The sequence below is a fragment of the Nicotiana attenuata genome, chromosome 8 (assembly GCF_001879085.1).
Source record: "Nicotiana attenuata strain UT chromosome 8, NIATTr2, whole genome shotgun sequence".
NCBI classification, from domain to species: Eukaryota; Viridiplantae; Streptophyta; class Magnoliopsida; order Solanales; family Solanaceae; genus Nicotiana; species Nicotiana attenuata.
Genome location: NC_031996.1, coordinates 26487215 through 26495501, shown reverse-complemented (window position 1 = coordinate 26495501; position 8287 = coordinate 26487215).

Genomic DNA, 8287 nt, shown 5'->3' with positions numbered 1-8287 from the left:
GGTTTTCACTCATGAAGGGTGTTTATGAGATTTGGGAAGAAGGGTAAATTGAGTCCTCGGTTCATTGGGCCTTTTGAGGTGCTTCGGAGGATTGGGGAGGTGGCTTATGAGCTTGCTTTGCCACCCAGCTTGTCGAGTGTGCATTCGGTCATTCATGTTTCTATGCTCCGTAAGTATATTGGCGATCCGTCTCATGTTTTGGATTTCAGCACGGTTCAGTTAGTCAGTGATTTGACTTATGATGTGGAGCCAGCAGCTATTTTGGAGCGTCAGGTTCGAAAGTTGAGGTCAAAGGATATAGCTTCAGTGAAAGTGCAGTGGAGAGGTCGGCCCGTGGAAGAGGCTACCTGGGAGACCGAGCGGGAGATGCGGAGAAAATATCCTCACCTATTTGAGGCTTCAGGTATGTTTCTTGACCCGTTCGAGGACGAACGTTTGTTTAAGAGGGGGGTGTAACGACCCGGCCGATCGTTTCATGAGTTACCGCTCCGTTTCCCCCATTTTTGCTTCTTTATGTTTTGTTCAGCTGTATTATGTCGCATCGGGTTGGTTGGTTGGGGTTCGGAGTGGTTTTGGAGAGGTTTGAGACACTTAGTCTCTTAAGTTGGCCATTTAGTTGGAAAAGTCAACCGGAAGTTGACTTGTGAGTAAACGATCTCGGAATTTGGTTTCTATGATTCGGATAGCTTTGTGAGGTGATTTGGGACTTAGGAGCGTGATCGGAATGTATTTTGGAGGTCCGTGGTAGATTTAGGCTTGAATTGACGAAATTAGAATTTTGGCATTTTCCGGTTGGTAGTGGAAATTTTGATATCGGGGTCGGAATGGAATTTCGTAAATTGGAGTAGGTCTGTTGTTTCATTTGTGACGTGTGTGCAAAATTTCAGGTCATTCGGAGGGGGTTTGATAGACTTTTTGATCATTTGAGGAATTCTGAAGTTTTGTAATCCTTAGGCTTGAATCCGAGGGTGATTTGGTGTTTCGGCGTTGTTCTGAGTGTTCCGAAGATTGGTATAAGTTTGAATAGTGTTATATGACTTGTTCGTATTTTTGGTTGAGGTCCCGGGGGCCTCGGGATGTTTTTGGATGGTTAACGGAAAGTTTGGAAATTTGAGGATGCAGTTGAACTTGCTGGTTCTGTCATAACTGCACCTGCGTTTAGGGGACCGCAGGTGCGATGATCGCAGAAGCGAGATTTAGCCGCAGATGCGGCCACAAGTGAAGAGGGCAGAAGTCGCAGGTGCGGAGGAAGGAACGCACCTGCGTGACCGCAGGTGCGGATATTGCGTCGCATGTACGGTTAGGGAATTTAAATAAAAAATCGCAGAAGCAGTTGGATGGAGCGCAGAAGCGGTCCCGCAGGTGCGGGAAATGGACCGCAGGTGCGGTATCGCTGGCAGAACATATAAATAGATGTCTTTGCGAATTTTTGCTAAGTTTCTCCATTTTTTAAAATAGGAAGAGAGCTAGGGCAGTGATTTTTCAAGGGAATCGAAGGTTTTCAGTTGGGTAAGCTACTTAAGCTTTATTACTTGTGTTTATGACCATTTTTCCATTGTTTAATCATGGTATTAGTGGGAAATTAGGGAAGAAAGTTGGGAGATTAGGGCTTGGAATTGGAGACTTTAATTTAGGTATTTGAGGGGTCGTTTTTGGTCGGATTTTGGTGTATTTGGTATATATGAACTCGGGAGAGTGTAAGGATTCTAGTTTTGTGAATTTTATCGGAAACCGAGATGTGGGACCGGGGGTCGGGTTTGGCCAATTTCGGGATTTGTGGTGTAATTTAATTATTTTCGCGTGGGCTTTGTTCCCTTAGCATATATTGATGTTATGCTTCTGAGTTTGGTTAGATTCGGGGCATTTGGAGGCCAAATCGAGAGGCAAGGGCATCGTGGGCTAGAGTTTGGCTTGGCTTGAGGTAAGTAACGCTTCCAAACTTGGTTCTTAGGGTTCGAAACCCCGAACTACGTGTTCTATGATTACTATTAAGGTGACGCAAATGCCAAATGACGGGCGTGCGGGCGTGCACCGTGAGAAATGCGGCCCGGATCATTCCAGGGCACCGCTTAGGGACTCTTTCTTGCTGATATCTGTGTTGTAGTTATGTGATTAAGTCAATGAGCTGTGAATCATGCTAATTGTCATGTTAAGGCTTCACTCCAATACTGTTGAGACCCGAGAGGTTGTTTCTTGCTGTCATGTCATTAGCTTTATTGATATTCTGTACTCAGTCCTGTTAATGCATATTATATCATACCTCAGTCCCGATTATTGTTATTTGACACATCATATCATTGTCCGGGCTAGTATCATGACATTTTGAGCCCATGTGTGTGAGACTGGAGAGTGATGACTGAGTGAGGCCGAGAGCCTGATATTGAGTGACAGTATGGAATCGGGCTGCACGCCGCAGCGAGATATTGAACATGCCTTCGTTGGCATTGTTATAGCGCTTGGGCTAAGAGAAGCCCCTCCGGAGTCTTTACACCCGCAATGAGCGCAGTGATGATATTGAGGGATGGATCTTCCCTGGACATGGATCTTGTCCGAAGTATTGATACCTGGAGATGGATCTTCTCCATAGGGCTGGAATAGCCTTCCTCGGTACTGGATGACTGCGGTCAGTGATGTGTATATATTCCGGGATGGATCTTCCCTGGTCCGGATGGCCATATACAGAGCGGTTGAGCACTTGTGAGTGGAGGTATACGTTACACTGATCATGTTATCTGTGCATTGGTACTTAGAGATTTCCTGAGCTTATTATTCTATACTGGTCATGTTGTATTTACTTATTGCTGAGCTTTTACTTGAACTGCAAGCATGCCTACGTTTCCGTACAGTTATTTATATATCTGTTGCGGTTTGGTTCGTCACTACCGTCAGTCCATAGTTTGGACTTGTTACTTACTGAGCTGGTGTACTCATGTTACCCCCTGCACCTTGTGTGCAGATCCAGGTATCTCGGGTCACGGTAGCGGTTGCTGATCATATCGGTTGGAGACTTTTCCCTGGAGATTGCGAGGTAGCTACCTGGCAATCGCAGTTCCGCCATCTCTTTCCTTATCTTCCTTGTAGTACTTTTGTTGGATATTCTCAGACTATTTAGAGGGTGTTTGGATTGTCTGTTAAGCTGGTCAAATTAGCTTTTAAGCTCTTTTTAGCTTTTTGCAGTGTTTGGCAAAGTCAAAAAGTGCTTAAAATAAGTTAAAAACTGCTCAAAACAAGCCAAAAGCAATAAGTTGGGCAATCCCAACTTACTGCTTTTTGGCTTAAAAGCTATTTATGCTGAAAAGCTAGTTTTTTTAAGCCAATCCAAACGGGCTCTTAGTCTTGTTTATTTCGAACAGTTGTAGTATTTTGCTCGTGACTTAGTGACACCCGAGGTCGGGCTTGTACTTCTTTCCGCTGGTTTTGATTTCTACTTTTATCTTATTGGATTTTCTGTTAAAAATATGTTTTTCTTAAGTTTTAATTGAAAAATGGAGTATTTGGAAATAAGTTGGCTGGCCTAGTTCCACGATAGGCGCCATCACGACCAGGTCGGTTTTTGGGTCGTGAGATTTCTTTCTTCTTTTCAACTGTTTTCGAGCACACTTTAGACTTTAAGTATTCATTTTGCTCTACTTTCATCTCCAACTCACCTACACCTAAAATAGACTCCATTACGCACATTTTTTTTGGTAATTAGACAATCTTTATTACCAAGTAAATATGTACAAGTATAACAGTAAACTAAGTTCGGACATGCAACCCCAAACTTAGTACAATCCTTCTATTCTAACCACTCCTAAGGATAGAAATTTAATTTTTGAAGTTCATTCCTTAAGCTACTCTGCCCATTTCCTATACAATGTATCTCCTGTATTATCTGTCTTGTGATAGTTTCGCTACTTCTCTTTTCTTTCTGAAAAATTCTTCTATTTCTTTCCATCCATATCTGGTAAACAGCACTTGTAATACACATCCTATAAAGCATGGTTTTCGACCCTTTGCCTTTCATATGATCTGCTGTCCATTTGAGCTCCTCATTCCAGCCAGTTACCCTTCGTACCAGTCCTATCCATGCTAACAGCTTCCCCCATACTTCTGCTGAGAATCTACACATAAAGAACAGGTGCTGATGACTCTCCAGCTCTTGATCACATAGTGGACAATTTGGATGAACTTGTAATCCCCAGCTGCTCAATCTGTCTTTGGTATATAGCTTCTCCTGTACAGCAAGGTATAATATAAACTTCCACCTTGGACAACCTTTGTTATTTCATAATAGTCTGCTCCAATTTTCCTTTGGGAAATCTCCTCTCAATTGATTGTACATTACCCATATAGAGAATGATTTTGTCCCTAACACTTTATCCAACCTTGCTTCATTTATATATTTCCCAGCCTGTAGTATCTTCCTGATTATCCATGAAGCTTGCTTCACTTCTACTTGCCATGGAATCTTCCCCTTTATATAGTAAACATGCACCCACCTTATCCACAGTTGTCCTTCTTCATACAAACATTCCAGAGGTGTTTTAACAATGCTGCTCTATTCCATGTACTGAGATCAGTGATGTTTAGTCCTCCTTTGGATTTAGGCCTGCACATCTTCTCCCAAGCTACCAGAGCTTTCTTACTTGCATTGGTGTCACCAGTCCAGAGAAATCTTCTGCAAATACCTTCAACCATCTGTATAATTTTCTTTGATAGTGGAAAGACCTGTGACCAGAAAGTTTGGACGGCAATTAACACACTCTTTATCAACTGTAGTCTTCCTGCATAGCTTAAGAATTTTACTGTCCATTGTTTGACTTTCCCCAGCATTTTATCCAGTAGAGGTTGGCACTGGCTCACTGACAGTCTTTTTGAGCTCAGAGGAACTCCTAAGTATCTAAAAGGAAGTGCACCAATGGTAAAACCAGTAGCTTGAATAATGTCCTGCTGTATTGCTGTTGAAACTCTACCAAAATACATGCAACTTTTACTTTGGTTTTCAACAAGTCCAGAAGCTTTGGAAAAACTATTGAAACATTCACATAATAGTTGTATAGACATCACATCACCTCTACAGAATAGCAGTAAATCATCAGCAAAACTGAGCTGGACAATGCTTAATTTCTCACATCTTGGATGATAATTGAAATTAGGTTCCTCCTTCAACTGTTTTAGGATTCTAGTCAGGTACTCCATTGCTAATACAAACAATAGTGGTGACATTGGATCACCCTGCCTCACCCCCCTTTTTTGCTTCAAACGGCATAGTAGGACTACCATTAATAGAGATGGAGTAAGATATAGTTTTGAGACACTCCATAATCCATCCTATAAATATTTTGGGGAAACACAGCCCAGTTAATACTTGCTCCAAAAACACCCATTCAATTGATTCATATGCCTTTTGCATGTCAATCTTGATCATGCATCTAGGTGAGTCCCCTTTCCTACCATAACCTTTTATTAGTTCATGACTGAGCAGTACATTATCTATCAATCCTCTTCCTGGAACAAAGGCTGCTTGACTCTCATCCACCAGTGTATTCATCACTTGCCTCAATCTACTTGTTAACATTTTGGATATGATTTTATATAATGTAGTGCAACATGAGATAGGTCTATACTCTCTGATTGAACTTGGGTTTTTTACTTTAGGTATAAGGGTGACTACTGTATTATTGATAGGCTTATACAGTCTCCCAGTAGTAAAAAACTCCAATACTGCAGCAACAATATCATCTCCAATAATATGCCATGCTTTTTTAAAGAAACATGCATTAAACCCATCCCCNCCCCCCCCCCCCCCAGTGCCTTCATGTCATCTATACCTCTTAGTGCATCCATTACATCTTCCTTTGTGAAAGGAGTAATGAGCTGCAAATGCTGCCTTCTAGTTAGCACTGGTCAATTCCTTATCCAGCTAGGATGAATAGCTGGTATGCTCCCCTTGCAGTTCCTAACAGATTTTTATAGAACCCAATCACTTCTGCTTCAATACTCTTCCCATCTGTCAACACATCCCCCTTACTATTAGTGAGCTTTGTAATTTGATTTTGTGCTTTCCTTCCTTTCATGCTAGCAAAGAAATAGGCACTGTTAGTATCTCCCAGCCTTAACCATTGCACTCTTGACTTTTGTTTGTAGATGGATTTCTCAATTTTATCCCACTTTTCTAGTTGTAGTAGTAGTTCCTTCTCCTCTTCAAACAGATTACTTGTTGGATTAGCAATCTTCATTCTGCCTTGTATATCATTCAGTTCCTTCCTTATGGTAGTTATCTTCCCTTTGACATTCTTAAACCTTCCATTATGCACATTTAAAGTGTAGTTTATCATTAAAGCATATAAAATGCAAGGCAAATAATGTACTAAAATACGAAATTATAGCCACACATCAATGGCGGAATGATTTGAGACACAAGAGTAAAGCATAGAGATCATATGTACAAATTTCACCTATAATATTTAACTTGTTCACAGTTTTAGTGGATGAAATAATTAAACGACACTCTAAGATAAAGTATATAAAGGAAAAATTAGCTCGAATTCAGATTAGATGGCCTGCGCATGAATGATACGAAGCACAACAGAAATGAAGAAATGATCCAACATTTTTTTTTTATCTACAAATATGAAAATTTGTTCAAATATGTATTTGGACTTTAAAAGGGAGAAAAGGCAAAAAAACATACATAAACATGATTACGAGGGCACGAGGCAATAAAGGAAAGCATTCTATTTTCTTGTGATAGATCAAATGGCCGTTTTCATGGGGAAGGGCCCCTGCCTGTGGAAACCTGCTCTGCTCTTAGTCGGTGAAATTAATGCAGTCAATGTTATGTTTTTTTTTCTCTTTTTTGAGCTATTTACGTCTTATTTGGTCTCTCCTTTTAACTTATATCCGTTCTGCATTTCCGTTTGCATCCATACCAATTTTTTTGTTAAAAGCATTTTAAAAAGAGGATTTTGCCCTTCTTTAATAAAGACTTTTGACAAACTGCAGGACAAAAACTTAAGCATGTTTAAGCTGAAGTTTTAGCAAATGAACTAAAAAACTTCAGCTTGTTTAGACTGAAATTTCGGATAAAACTCAGGACAAAACTGTAGACTGTATTACAAAACTTCAGCATGTTTTGGTATGAAGTTTTAGCAAATGAACTAAATAACTTTAGCATGAATTAGCAAAAACTCTTTAGAAAATTACATACTGCAAGACAAAAACTTAAGCATGTTTAGTCTGAAGTTTTAGCAAATGAACTAAAAAACTTAAGCATGTTTACTCTGAAGTTTTAGCAAATGAACTAAATAACTTCGGCATGTTTTTTCTGAAGTTCTAGCAAATGAACTAAATAACTTCAGCATGCATTAACAGAAACTCATTAGAAAATTACATACTGCAAGATAAAAACTTAAGCATGTTTAGTCTGAAATTTTAGCAATTGAACTAAAAAAACTTAAGCATGTTTAGTCTGAAGTTTTAGCAAATGAACTAACTAACTTCGGCATGTTTTGTCTGAAGTTTTAGCAAATGAACTAAAAAACTTAAGCATGTTTAGTCTAAACTTTTAGCAAATGAACTAAAAAAACTTAAGCATGTTTAGTGTGAAAATTTAGCAAATGAACTAAATAACTTCAGCATGTTTAGACTGAAGGATAAACACTACAAAAAACATGACTTATTGTGGCGACCTTTGTGGCGACTAACCAAGTTGCTACAAACGTAGAGCGTTTAGTGGCGACTAAAAAAGATAGCCACAAAAGGTTGCAGTTTTAGAGGCATTTTTGTCGCTACAGATAATAAAGTATTAGTGGCGACTTTGTTCAAATCGCCTCTAATACATACTAATTTTTGCAATAAAATATGACTGGAAATCTATTTGCGGCGACTGAGAGTTAATCGCCACAAAAGGTCAATTGTTGTGACTCGATCGCTACTACAAGTGGTGCTTTTGTTGCAATCTTTTAGGTCGCCATAAATAGTTGTAGAGATACTTATATATCTTTGGTACTTTATTAGTACAAAAAAAGTACTTAGATATTTTTAATATTTAAGAACTAAATTGTAAAAAGTACTCATATATTGAAAAGCTTAAAAACTTGGAGTAATATGTTTATTTTCTTAAGCTTTATAAGGTAATTTTATTTTTTTCTTATATATTTTCTCATTTTCTTTCTTTGCTACAGCTGATAAAAATCGTTGTTTTAGACGATGCATATGTAGAAAGCCTATTTGGTTCTAGTAGTTACTTTACTAGATTTTTTTTTTTTCTTTCTATAGTGGAGATAGTCGCACGTAATGAAAG